The sequence below is a fragment of the Physeter macrocephalus genome, chromosome 21 (assembly GCF_002837175.3).
Source record: "Physeter macrocephalus isolate SW-GA chromosome 21, ASM283717v5, whole genome shotgun sequence".
NCBI lineage: Eukaryota > Metazoa > Chordata > Mammalia > Artiodactyla > Physeteridae > Physeter > Physeter macrocephalus.
The window spans coordinates 58618717-58633091 of record NC_041234.1 but is presented as its reverse complement, the minus strand read 5'-3'; positions in this window follow the sequence as shown (position 1 = coordinate 58633091).

The window sequence follows — 14375 nt, the reverse complement described above, 5'->3', positions numbered from 1 at the left end:
ATCATTGCCATGTTGTTGTTGTCGGTGGGTTCCCCACCCCCACCATTGCAGCTGCGTTTGGTTGAAAGAGTTGTTAATCTTAGCCTGTCCATTCAGGGAGTTAAGGCAATTATCAATTGATAAGACTTTTGCATGAAGAAGGAGTGGGTGCTCTTCCAATTCTGACTTGCCTGAGTTCTTAAAAGAAAAAAACTTCCTCTTGTCTGTGGCTTCGGCTCTGGCTCTGAGCGAAGAGGTAAGGCCAGCCACGCAAAAGTGGTTCAGACCTTTTGCCCCTAGGCTGGTTGGAGGGGGGGGCGGTGGTGTTGAGGACCGGGCATCTGCACCCAGCGACAGGCTTTTCCACACCGTTGCTTTGCAGTCTTTTAATATAAGAATAGCTTTTGTCAGGAACAAAAACCGATGTTAGTTGTCTTTTTCCTTTCCATTATTTCCTTTCATTTTTCTTCCTTCCTCCTTTCCTTCTCTTTCTATCTATCTTTCTTTCTTTTTCTTTCTTCCTTCCTTCCTTCCGTTTTCTTTCTTTCTTTCTTTCTTTCTTTCTTTCTTTCTTTCTTTCTTTCTTTCTTTCTTTCGTTTTAATAATTAGTTCCCATGAATATAGATACTACATATTGAATTCAGGTGGAATCATGTCCTTTAGCAGCTGAGATAGAATCTCTTGAACGTTAGGTGCTTTGTTTTTGAAGAAAATATCTGCATATAGTCAAATCTTCTTGCTGTTCTAACTAATCTGCTGGAGAGGTTTCCTTCGCCTTCTCCTGTCAGTCTAACTTCCCAAGTGTAACAGATGCTGCTCTCAAGCGCTCCTTTCTGTGGCTTCTCTTTATTCAGCCTTGCATATTTCTCCCCATGATCTGGGTTTCCATAGAGAGAGGAATAAAAGAGGGGACCATGGTCACAAATCCCCTGCCCCATGCAAAATAAAAGAGCCTCATTCAATATACGACCCTGTCTGGACATGGGAGAAAAATAAGTCCATGAGAAGCTACTGTTGCAAAGAGCTTGTAACTTATTTTTCATAGACTGCATTTTGCCTTAAACTCAAAAGTTACCACTGGTAAAACTGCTATCTTGGGTAGCTGGGCTAAATACACAGCTTGGTGTTCTCCTCACTGAGATCTTGAAGTCCACTACCAGATCCTCAGATCTGATTTACCCCACCCCCTTCAGAGCTATGGTTTGAATATAATAATAGCTGTCGAACCCTGCCAGTCTGGGGCAGCTAAAAGTTGCCCTGGAGGGGATCCAGACTTAGAATTGGAGAAACTAATTTTAGCAAGTCTGCACACCTATCTCCAGCAAGGCAACACAGGTTTCGATTACCATGCCTGGCCAGCACACAGCACCAGCTTCATTCCTCCTAGGGTTGCCTTCACACCCCAACTCACTACCCCTCCCTACTCATCACTTTGCTTGATTTCTAAGAGGACAATTCAGTTAATTTCCAAAAGCAAGTCAATTCAGCTTGATTTACTTGTACTCATTTATTTGTAACCTGGGGGTTCACAGTGGCTTTCCTCCCTCACAATATTTAAGGATATAAAACAACTCGTGAGAGTCTTCACAGACCTTATGCCCCCCTCCCTTCCCTTTCGAAGCAAGAAAGGACTCACAAAAGAAATTAAGCAGATTAATGTAGTTCATGTCGCCCGTTCCTGTGGAAGCCCCCAAGTGTGGTCGCAGTTGGGCAGCCTGTGCCCAGGCTGGTTCAGAAAGTGCCCCGGCCATGGGGATTATGCTGCTTGTAAATTTCATATTTGAGTATAGATTACGAAGTATTCTTGCCTTACAAATTGGAAGAGGGGAGACCGTCTGTGGCTGGGGATGGCTGGGGTTGAGGAGGGGATTAAGGAAAGAAGTCCAAACGGCCAGATTTGAATGTGTATAATGCAGCATGGAGCTCCAGACAGTAGGACGTGGCACATAGGCGTGACCTCAAAATTGGAAACTTCACCTTCAACACAAGTTCACTTTGGAAGCAGGATGAGTTACGTTGGGCTTGGTGGGGACAAGTACACATTTTCATTTTATAACCAGGGAGCTCATGAGGGAAGGGAAACAATTGAACAGACTCTGAAAGGAAATAAGAAACCTTTTCCCTGATGTCTGTACACTGAGCTCATGAGACATTCTCAGTGTGAGACACAGCTGCCCTACAAAGCGCCAGTCTACTGTAGCTGCTCTGATAGTTGTTGTTGTTGTTGTTGTTGTTGTTGTTGTTGTTCTTCTTCTTCTTCTTCTTCTTCTTCTTCTTCCTCTTCTTGGCAAACTGCCTGGGGGAAGGTTAAGGGCTCAATATTCTGAGGGAGAATTAAAAAACAATTAGATGGCATTAGCAGACATTAGTCAATACCGATTCAAGCTCAATTAGTTCATTTTAAAAATATCTCTGTTGGCTTTCCTTGAACGTGAAGAAAAGGATATTTAGAGAAAAGGGGAGAGGGAGGAGTGACAGCATATAGCAAATGCCGCAGCATAAACAGGGTTATTTATAAAATAAAATATTCATCATGAAAAATTTAATACAAATACCACAATCTTCGAGAACACTAGTCATTTGTTAGCAAAATCCACTGTCAGTAGAGAAATGCTGAGGCATTGTGTGGCTGGGGCCTCAACAGGAGGGTTAGAGGATAAGGACAATAGAGACCTTCACTGCGGAGGGAAAGGATGCTGGCTCCCACCCTGCCACTGCGTAGGCAAGGTCGAGTTGATCCCGGCTCAGTTTCTCTTCCGAGTTTAGAGTTTACGTCTTCCCTTGCCATTTCTCTATCTTACAGTATCCCAGGGAAAGAACCCTACCAGGACAGAGCTATTCTGTAGTATTCTACGTGGCTATCATTTTTCCCGGTTCTAGGATTTAGGGTGTTTAGAAATCATTGTGGGCATTTGCCAGTCACTTTTTTTGCACTGCAGATAGAGACTAGTTTCTAGGAATCCAGTTAACAGTTCTACAAAATACAGACCCCATGTGGAATTACCTCTGTGTGAGTGTCTGTCTCCCTCTCTCTGTCTCTCTCTGTCTCTCTTTATAATGGAGTAGCAGAATGTTTATAAATTTAAATTGCAGTGGTGTTTTTTAGTTTTACTTTGACTTTTTTTCTTAAAATCAGAAGTAGTGGGAGCATTTAAAAACAAGAAAAAATATTTCCAGCCGCATAATTGATCAGAGGGCTTGTAGAGATGATCTATTACTTTAAACTCTGCAGATCTGTATTCGGGGCATCAATAAGTCCATCTAGTTTACCATTAGACGCTGTTTATAAATCACAGCCTTGGTTAATAGATCCGCCCCAAATTGCAATTCACTTCCTTCTTCATGGACGGATTAAGGTTTTAACATGCAAAATTGTAAGAATACTCCGGATTCATTCATAACTGAGATCGTGTTTTCCCTGCACTCTTGTTCTCCGGCTCCCTTCCTTAGTGAATAGTACTTATCTGAAATGGCTAGCATTCTGCGTCCCCGTGCGGTAATGGGACTACGGGAAACTTGATTACAGATCAAAATATGCGCTCTTTCTAGGAAAAGACTTTTAGTAAATAATCAGCTGAGTATTCGGGGCTCAAGTTACTGTTTGTGGGTCCTATGGTGGGCAAGCATCTATGTCATATTTGAAAATAAGCAAGCGACCAGATTTAACCTGCTACCATTATTCAGAAATTTCTATTTTTTTTTCCCAGAGGGATAGGGTAGGTAAGCAGGCTGATGATTGTGAGAAAAATGTACTAAAAAGTATTTTAAAATCAAGTTTTATATATCAAATATAAATATATAATTGATATATGTGTGAGAGAGAAGTATTTGGGGAATAGTCCACTTTGCAAGGATATTTGGGAAACCCATTTTTTACAAGAATATAAGCGCTTCCTCTGTTGTGATTGTTGTGCTAGTTCTGGGGGGAGGGGGTGTTTGTTTCCTGAGTGCTCTTAAAAATCTACATATTCTGTAACTTTGGGCCACTTCTTTTGCACTTTGCCCCATTCTCGATTGGGGGAATCAATTTGGCTTGCCTGCTTGGGGAAGAGATCTATTTGATCTGGTATTTCGGTTTCCAGATGCCTGTGGATACATGCCATAGTGTGTGTGTGTGTACATTTTATATCCAAGAAATTTTTTGGAGTCACTTTTCAATGCACAAGTGCTCAGGCGGTCAGTCAAAGAACCCAGCCCTCCAACAGGTCTTTCCTCTTGGTGGGTCCGCTCCCCTAACCACGAGTCTGCAGCTAGCCCACTCTCAATTCTGGTTTGCTATGAACCCAAGTCCTTTAGCTACAACCTGCAGAAAGTCAGAGCCAGAGAGAATCAAAGAGCTGTCCCGAAGTCCTGTAAACACTATCTTGGTGGGAGGGAGCGTGATCTGGGCAGCAACATTATCCCTAGCCTCCGGGGTAGCCTGGCTGAGATGCTTGGATGAAGCCAAGCAGCTTGACCTGAGATAGCCTCTGAGATGCATCCTGAAAAGAGGCTGTTGGGCCAGGACAGGGGTGGGGGCGTTCAAATGAGAGATTCTGTGTTAAGATAACTCAGTGGATGATAATTCTTTGAGCTGAATGGGTCCTGTTCAGACAACTGAGCAGCCAGTGAGAGGGACTTATTTTGCCAGCCTCCTGGCATTCACTGTCCTGCTCTCCCCAAGCTCTCATCCTCTATTTGGAACAGGTTCCATAGGATGGAGGCGGCTGAATTTCCCAGGTTGGAAGTGGAGGGAGGTGGCCAGGATCTAGAATAGCCGGCGCCAAGGCAGCTGTGTGAGCCTGGGGGTCAGCCAGCAGTTAGTTTTTCGGGATCCCCTAGACCCAGGCTGAGCACCCTTACCCCTTAATAGTCACAGTTCCTTGCCGTGTGGGCCCCTTAAACATTTCTAAGTCCAATGTCTCCCTCTCTAGGCCTGCACAAAGGTAAGATGATTAAAGTAACCCTTTCTTGGGAGGCAAGACCCAGACCCTTTACTGCCAAACACTTTATATTATCACAATTCTGCCTCAATGACACTCTCCCTTGGAGGTGTGCTTAGGACAGCAGTGACCCCATGATTCTTCTTGTGTGAATATGTGTTGGGGGGTGATAGTCACTCTAAAATATTTTATCCAGGCACTAAGATGTTAACTCAGATCACACTGAAGGCAGCAGGATTTAAACCTCCCTAATCCTCTTTAAAAAGAACAAATTTCCTGTTTATAACAATTGACAGAGGCAAGAGAAACCTTAGGCTTCTAAGGAAACACACAGGGCAATCTAAATATCAACACTCAAATTTTTCTTTTACATCCTAAATATTCCTTTTAACTTACTCAAATAATAGTGAGAATGAGGCTCTCTCATTTCCCCCACCTACCCTCTTCTTACTACTTATACTTTCAGAGAGAGATTGGGGCTCCTGTTTGCAGTTAAACTATAATTCAATCACATCTGTTCTCATCTTTACCTTTAAATGCAATATTTCCCCAGATGCTTGATGTAAACATTAGATATGCACTCCCCCTTAAATGGATCACATACACCTTTGTGTGTGTTTGTGTGTGTGTGTGTGTGTGAGAGAGAGAGAGTTTACAAGGCTGAACTTTGCATATTGAAGTACAACTTTATTTGAGTGTATATTGCATTCAAAAGTGACCTGAGCTCTGTGTCTCTGTGTATGGATCTCAGCTCTGCAGAAGCTGAGTCTTAGAACTGTGGAAGTTTGGTTTTCCTTTAACTGCTAGTTGACAGCTTTGTAAAGAACTGAAATTTGTCCTATACAAACACCCACGCCGGTGACAGAGAGAAGCATTTGAGTTCTCCCCCCTTTCTTTGCCCCTCACAGTAGAAGAATTGCATTTTCAAACACATTCTTTATGTTTTCAATATTCTTGAGGAGTCTGAAAAGTTTTCTAAAGAGGAGGAAAATAAGTCACAACACACAAATAGAAACACTTCGGGAAAGATATAATATGCTTTTTTTTCTGAAATTTTACTACTAAAAATGGAAAGAGACCAAGCTTTCTAAAAACACTTCTAGTGAGATGATGACTTGCATTATAAACGTATTTACTCTTCTCTTTTCATGTCTTTAGAGCAAGTCTCATCCCAGACAACTGTATTTAAAACTCTACTTAATTATCCATCCTACCATACTTTAAAAGGTGTGATATCTGTACCTGCTATGGAAGGAAATCAGAATACAGTTATTGGAAATTGTGGAGGATGTTGTAGAACAATACAATGAAGTTTAGAGTAGAAAGAAGTGTCGTTAACTTTTCAGTAGCCTTTAAACATTTTTTATAAACTCTTCCAAATACTTGATTGGAAATAAAAATTTTCTCTACCATGTACAACATATCAGAAAGCACTGTGTCTTTATGGGATAATACTTTTGGAGGTGATTATTGAAAGTAAATAATGATCATAAATAAGCTAGCTCTGATGAATGATGAAGGTTTGCTGAGCAAGATATATTAAAGTGTTCTTAGCTTACATACTTACAGCTGGACACTGTTTTCAAATGTGTTGGAGTATTTCTGGTTTGGTGGATCTGCAAACTGCTTTGAAATGACTAGTAGTGTGTAAGTAGATTGCAAGTAAACGTAGTGAATTGAGATCATTCTCTATCAGTTTAATATATGTTTTATAGTTAGTTTAGCATTCTGATTTGATTGCCTTAGTAATGTGAATTGCCTACAGCTGCTGATGATACAGTTTTAATTCTGTTTTAAAGGTCATGTAAACATGTGCCTGTAGCATAAGGAATGCAAATTCAATTCCCTTTTAATGTTTCCTCACATTTACTTCACAGCCTTCACCTAGAAAATTAGCAGGATTTAATATAAAACTATTTTAATGTTATGATTTCATTAAGATCCTTTTTCAATGTTTTACTTTTCCTTTTGCAGGGTAAAGAAGTCTTCCTCCGCTTTGCAGTGCATAGCTCATGCAACATACATCACTCATACTGGAGGCAGAAAGATATTTTTTGTTAAGATCTTTTCACTTTTCCAATGCTTTTTACTAATAAAGAGCTGAGAACTTCATTTCAGTCTCTCTGTAGCTGCGGGTAAAAAGGACACAAAACAAGCTAGATAATCTAACCACATTTTAGATTGCAGTGGAGAGAGAATATTGTGCATGTGTTTAGGAGGCTCTAGTCACAAGCAGTTTTACAATATGAACATATGATCAAAAATTAACCGTGGAAAGCATATTATCAAGAAGAAAAAAATATTTAAAATAGAGTTGACACAGAGAAGAATGCTTTAGTTGTTCCAAATTAATATAAAAAGCATATAAATTATGGCTTCAAAGTTCTATGACTTAAATATTGGTTGTTATGCAGTTATGTTTTACATTGCTTTCTAAAATATATTAAGACTTTGAGATTAATGCAAGATTATGCCAATAGATTACATTGAAACTTTTTCTTTGAAACTTTTAAAAATGTGCTTTTAGAAATTGAGTAAATTTTTACAAAACAGGTAATTGTTAGTGTTAAGAGATAGTCGTGTGGGGTTAAGAGCAGTGAGGATATAAACATACAGGTTGAAATAAAGTGGAAAGCTGAACTTAATGCTTGTGGTGATGACATTTTGCTCTTTAGTTTATATCTCTGTTCATATATCTCTAAACTAAAACTTGTTCACACTGAAATTAAGCTGTAGATAATGTTTTTAAATATCTTCTCCTTAAATTGAATTGTCCAATTGATGGAAGTGTTAAAAAATAAAATAGAAAATATATATACATCAATTGATTTGTTAGCATATTTTTAATATAACAAAAATAAAAATGCATAAATGAAGCCTGAATGTCACCAGTCTCAAATGTAGTTTCATTTGCTATTGAGGAACAATGATTCAAAAGTTTGGAATTCAAATTTGGAAGATGACTGCAGTTATAGGGTAGGAAATGTGTTTTGTTCTGTGTTTATGTTGTAAAATTGAGTGTTATCCACCACAGGTGAATAATCATGAATGCCCATAGTGGAAAAGAGCTATGGGCATGAAAACCTTAGGTGCTGATCTAAGTGGTTGATATTTTAAAATTTCCTCTGGTTTTCAGCTTACACTTTTCAAGCACTTCTTTTTTTTTTTTTTTTTTTTTTTTGCTTTTTCTTAGTAGCAGGGAACTCAACATACAAAGTTTATGTTTAAAGCCTGGAAAATTTGCTACATATTCATTAACACCTTGGACTCTAACAATATAATACCGCAGAGACAGCTGATTGGTGATAAAAATCAGTATGAAAGTAGACTCTACTTTCTGTGAATTGGCCCTGCTGCCTTTTGTCGGTATAACAAAATTGAAATTGCATGAAAATGGCTTGTTTTTTGTTGTTATTTTTACATAATCTTAGTGCTGTACACATGTTCTTAGAAGGAAACCTACAACTGGAAAATCTCTGTCACAGATAAATTGTAAAAATTCCCAATGTGATTTGCCTTTGATAGGAGACCCTTAGTTACATGACTATTTACTTGCTTAAGGAAATTTAAAATGTACAATGATGCAAGTCCTACATTATTTTGGAATTTGCATTTTGTGCAATAGATTCTAAGGAGAAAATTTCTGTTTTTTTCTCCTGACTTTAAGGACCTTGTTCACAGAAGTGTTCCTTTAAATAGAAATGGACAGTAAATAATATAGAACCCCAAATCTAGATCACTTCATGGTCTATGTGTTGTGTCTGAGCTGAATGTTCATCACTCACTCATATGGTTGTATGCATTTGATGTCACCTTAGTTAGAAGATACTGCATCCACAAGTGTCAGTTTCAGTGTAGATACATGTTTTCCTTTGATGGTGCTTTCAGTGCTATTTTCCTGTCAAACAGATACAGAGATACTTCTCACAGTTGAAATTAGCTATTTCATGACTGCATGCTCTTTCACCAAAAGAGAAAAACTTGTTCATCTGTGAGTAGCATGTATCCCAGGTGCTTTGCCTGGAGTCGTTGCACTAAAAATAACATTTAAAAATGGGGAAAAAACCCCAAACCTCGGCATTTACATCTCATCCAGGCATGCTGTAATCCACTTGCTAGATAGTTAGTGGCCATGCTTCTTTAAGTTGCATGCATACATACACATAATTGAAAACCAGGGTGATTTTTAATGCAGTTAAACCTACCATCCTTTATTTTCAGAATCCTTTCAACTGAAGCCTATTTCCACAGTTTTCTAGTATCCTATAGTTTTCTTCATTGAGCAATGGCACCTTCTATTTGTGTTGTGAGAATGAGTGGTTTGAACACAAACAGGTTATATAGAAGCAGTTTGTGGCTGATTCTATTAATATTGCCCTTATCAGTAAGTACCTTCGAATATGAAGAGGTGTAAGTGACTTTATTAAATTAAATATGGCATTACAAAGCATGTGTCTCTTGTCAAATCACTACTTTATATAGTAATAGAGATGGAAATTCTTTGTTATACCTATTCAGAAAAAGTTTACATATTCACTTAAAATCAACTTCATTATAACTGAGAGAAATACAATGTATTTGAAACAATGAACCACAATTCAACATTTCCTAATAATGTATGTTCTTGTATGTTCTACTGTGTGTTTTTCTTCGTTATCTTCTTATATCTGAAGTTCTATTCCCACCTCCTTCCCTCCACCCCATGTATTTGATCATTTCTCTAAGTCCCTTGGCTGAACCAATCTCTTTTCATGCAGAGGATAAAAAGAGAACAACTTCAAAGTAGGTTCAGGTAATTAACAGCTGAGGGGAATATAATCTAAACCATAGGCTCTGCTTTGCACCCAGGCTGGCTCTCTGAGCCAGCCGGCAAGGGAGTGCCTATTCCCTGTAGCATCTAAATCTGCTTCCTCTGAACAGTACTGCCAGGCCTCCAGTTATCACATCTGCATTTCAAACACCATGGCTCTGGCATTAATTATTAATTAGCCTACAGTCACCCTAGAGGATTCAAGTTCCAGTCTGCACATACTTATTCATTGACCTCTATCTTAGTTTTTGTTGGGGGTAAAAACTCAGTAGAATGCTTAATAATTTCCTTTCTCTCAGACCTTCTGTTCTAGTTTCATGGAGGGGAAACAGTATATTTTCCAAGTGAGAATAATCACACAATGGCCCCCAAATTTGTTTACAGTAAAATGTTTTGTCAAATATTGAGGGGCATAGAAGGAATGAAATGATTTATAGACAGTATTAAGTATTGAAATGTACTTTTTAATGTTCAACACATTGACTGACTCTATTTCCTCAAATTGGGAGATATGATCATGCGAAAAAGCCATATACTTCTTTCTCAGTGAGAACAACTGTACAACTTGTAAACTAGATTTCACCCTTGAAAAATACATGTACATGATCAATGAAAATAGTGGTAGGTGCATCTGAAAGCAGGAATGCCTAAAAAAACTAAACACACAAAAATGATTTTTAAAAATGACAGATATTCTAATTTTGGTTTATTTCAAATAGAAATCTAAAGATGTTCCTTTATTATCAATAAATATTTCAATGTATAAATTAAATTATTATGCTATTTGTGACCAGCCTTTGGGCCTAAATATGGAAGCCTTTAAAGAATAGAGTTTGAGTTGAGCTGAGAGTTAAGCAGACTTGTGTATGTATCTCAGACCCGCCACTTAATAAGTGACCTTAAATCCCACATCATTTGAGATTCTGACTACCGTTTAGGAAAATGAGGATGACATTAGAACCCACCTCATAGGATTGTTATGAGAATTAAATGACAATATATATAAAATTCTCATCATAGTAGCTGACTTATAGTAATGCTCAATAAGTGTTAATTATACTAGTAAATATTTGTTCTATTCTTTTATTGTGAGATTGCCATAGTTTGTCTTAATTTGGTTTTATTTAAACGTCAGTTTCACACTGCATGTCTCTCCCAGTATGGAGATTTGGAACAACTATGTATGAGCATGAACCCTGTTGTACTACTCAGAAACTACTATCACTAGTGCCCTTAATACCACTCACTTGCCACCTTAATTGTTCCTTCTGCATCCCAAATCCTGTTTTCTTGTTTTGTATTCTGACATTTCTTCTGGAATCTAGTCATCACTGATGAAAATCTCTCCCCTTAATACAAGAACCCCTGTGGGCTTTTCCCAAACATTTCAACTTGTATCCTTGGCATGTGGAGTCTCCTCTGGAACCACAGCACCTGTATGCTGTTTCCTTTTCCTGGAATTCATCCAGGAACCCCTTTCAGAGAAAATGTGACAAGAGTAAGATCTGAGCACAGGTCTTGCTACATCTGCCAAAACTGAGTCTGTTTCTAATACTGAAGTGGAAAGAAATGTTGTCTTGTTGTCCTGAGTTTAAATTCAGAAATACTGTTCCATACAAATAAAGTTATAAATGGTAGTTAAAGCCTGGTACTATAAACAATATGCAGTGTTTTGATTATTTTGATTTTTATGTAGGAAAAATGTGTTTTTATTAAAGATTTATACATTTTAAAATTTTTATTTTACCATGGTTTTCATTGTTACCATTCACATTGACAGAAAATTAGTTTAGTCAAATAAATAGATCGGGTGAGGTGAGAATGTTAACTTACCTGATAATGAGTTCAAAGTGAATTTTAAACAAATAACACAGGTACAGGTATAGAGAACCAGCAAAAATAGTCACCTACAGAACAATCATACCATGTAAAAGATTAAGGATTAGTGAATCAGAGTTTTCTAAGAATGTGGGGTAGAGCTCTGTATCAGGTCTTGCTCCATTTTTCATTTTTAATGAATGACTAAAATGAAAGCATAGAAACCATACTTAGAGAATTTTCAGGGATAATTGTATGGGAATTAAAATTTTGAAATATTTCAACAGTAGAATGTTAGGTAGAGAAAGTTGGAGTTAAATGAGACTTCAAAAGTCATCTAAATTAATACAGAAATCTCTTCTATAGCACTTCTGAACAATGGTCTTCTATTCCTTATTGGGACAAGTCTACTGGTAAGTTCACCATGTCCAGAAACAGCTCATTCCATTTTGGCAGAGCTTTGTTAGAAAGCTATGTCTTATATTGAACCCAACTTCTTCTATCTTAGTTTGGGAAGACTGTTTCTGCATGACATCTCTTTAAATATCTGAAAACAATTTTTTTGCCTCACATTATTCCTTTTTTCCATTCTTAATATCCTCAGCTACTCCACCTATTCATCACTGAAGTGGTTTTAAGATCAGTCACTGTATTAGTCGGCTTCGTCTGCCGTAACAAAAATACTACAGACTAGGTGGCTTTAACAACAGAAAGATATTTCTCACAGTTGTGAGCAGAAGCCCAAGGTCAGGGTGCCAATATGGTTGGGTGCTGGTGAGGGCTTTCCTCCTGACTTGTAGATGGCCTTCTTTTCACTCTGTGTGTGTGTGTATGTGTGTGTGTGTGTGTGTGTGTGTGTGTGTGTGTGTGCGCGCACGCGCGCCAGAGAGAGAGAGAGAGAGAGAGAGAGAGATCTCCTTCATAAGTCCTATCAGATTAGGGTCCCACCTTTATGACCTCATTTAACCTTAATTACCACCTGAAGACCATATCTCCAGATATAGTCACATTGGAGGACTGGGCTTCTACATATGAATTTGGAGGTGAGGGGGACACAATTCAGTCTATAGCATTGAAAATCCTGGATTCCATAAACTTAGCACTCTTGTTATAGTCAAAATTACTCTTAAAATGTAGTGAACTAAAGTAATCCAGATGAGATCTGAGCAGTGCAAAGCACAATGGGACTATTTTGGACAATATGCCATTATTTTACTGATATGACCTAAAACTGTATTTAGTTTTTTTGTAGCTATTTATGTTGTATACGTAATGCCTAATGAAAAAAATAACAACCCCACCACTCACATTTAACCTTTTGGTGACTTTTCTCCATTTTTTTCCTTTGCTTTTAAATGTCTATAAATGTAATTGTAATAATACTTTATAAGCAATTTTATGTGCTGAAATTTTCAACTTAACATTATATTACATGAATTCCATATGTTATTAAAACTTTTCATAAATATTTTTAAATGTTGCATATTATTTCTTCTTAAGGATGTGCCATAATTTACATAAGCATTCTTTTTTTGTTGACTTTTCAAATACTGTAGACACAGTGAGATTTATACTTGAACCCAAAGTTATTTGTAAAATGTTTTGATTTTTTTGTTCTTGAGTTCATCTTGTGGGCACGCACGCACACACACACACACACACACATCATGGTTTTGTTATCTCAAATAATAGCTACCCTTCTTAGGATTGTGTCATGAACAAATTTAAGATCCTTATATATCTTGGTCTGCTTTGAAAAAAATTGTTGAAAAGGATAAAGGTCAAAGTCAGAGCCACAGTTTTACCACTTGAGATTTCTGTTCCAGTTTACAAAGATCCATTAATCAGCACTCTTTAAGAAAACTTGTATATCAAATTACAAATCCATTATCATACAGCAAAAATTTACCTTACGTCCTATCAGGTGAAACACCTGGGATTTTAAAGCCAAAAGGGACCTTAGAGGATCATATATTCCAGGTCCCTAACATGAAAAGTTTTTAATCACTTTATTTTATTTTATTTTTGGGGGGCTGTGTTGCAAGGCATATGGTATCTTAGTTCCCAGACCAGGGATAGAATCCGTTCCCCTGCAGTGGAAGCGTGGAGCCTTAATCACTGGACCACCAGGGAAGTCCCTGAAATTTTTAATGACTCTTAAAAACCCACGTTGTGTGTGGCAATCTCATCTAGTAATTCTATCAGAAAAAAAAGTGGGATTTGTTCAACATAACTTGTTTTTGGTGAACCTATGATGACATAATCACGATGTTTTTTTTTAATTTCACACAAAAGTTTTTAATAAACTATTTGAGAATTTTACTGGGCATCAATGTTAAGCTTATGGTCTATATTTTCTAGAATCTATCTTTGCTCTCTAGTTAAGATTCAGTTGTTATCTGCCAGTTGACTGGCTCTTACTTACAATAATAATATGCTGAAATTACAGATTTATAATTTTATATGCTAATAAACAACAATGTTTTGGTGTAAAAATATTACAGAGTTAGCAATAAATCTACAAGAATTACTGCCTCCTTCATTTGAGATTCTATAATAACGAGATGTGTGAAGCCTGAATAGAAATAGAGGAGGGTGGAATGAGATTAGACCAGATGACTTTTAAAATATTCTTCAATGCCAGGATTCTCTAAAAACTATTTGCTAATTTTTTTTTCAGATTAAGACATGTTATTCTATTATACATTGTTATAAAATGAATTTTAAGGATTTTGTCTTTAGAAATATTTTAAAGTGCCAAAGTCAGGTTTTATCAAAAAATAAATAAATTTCTACATATCCATTGTTTTAAAGCAGCAGTATTTAGGATATAAAATTCAAATTG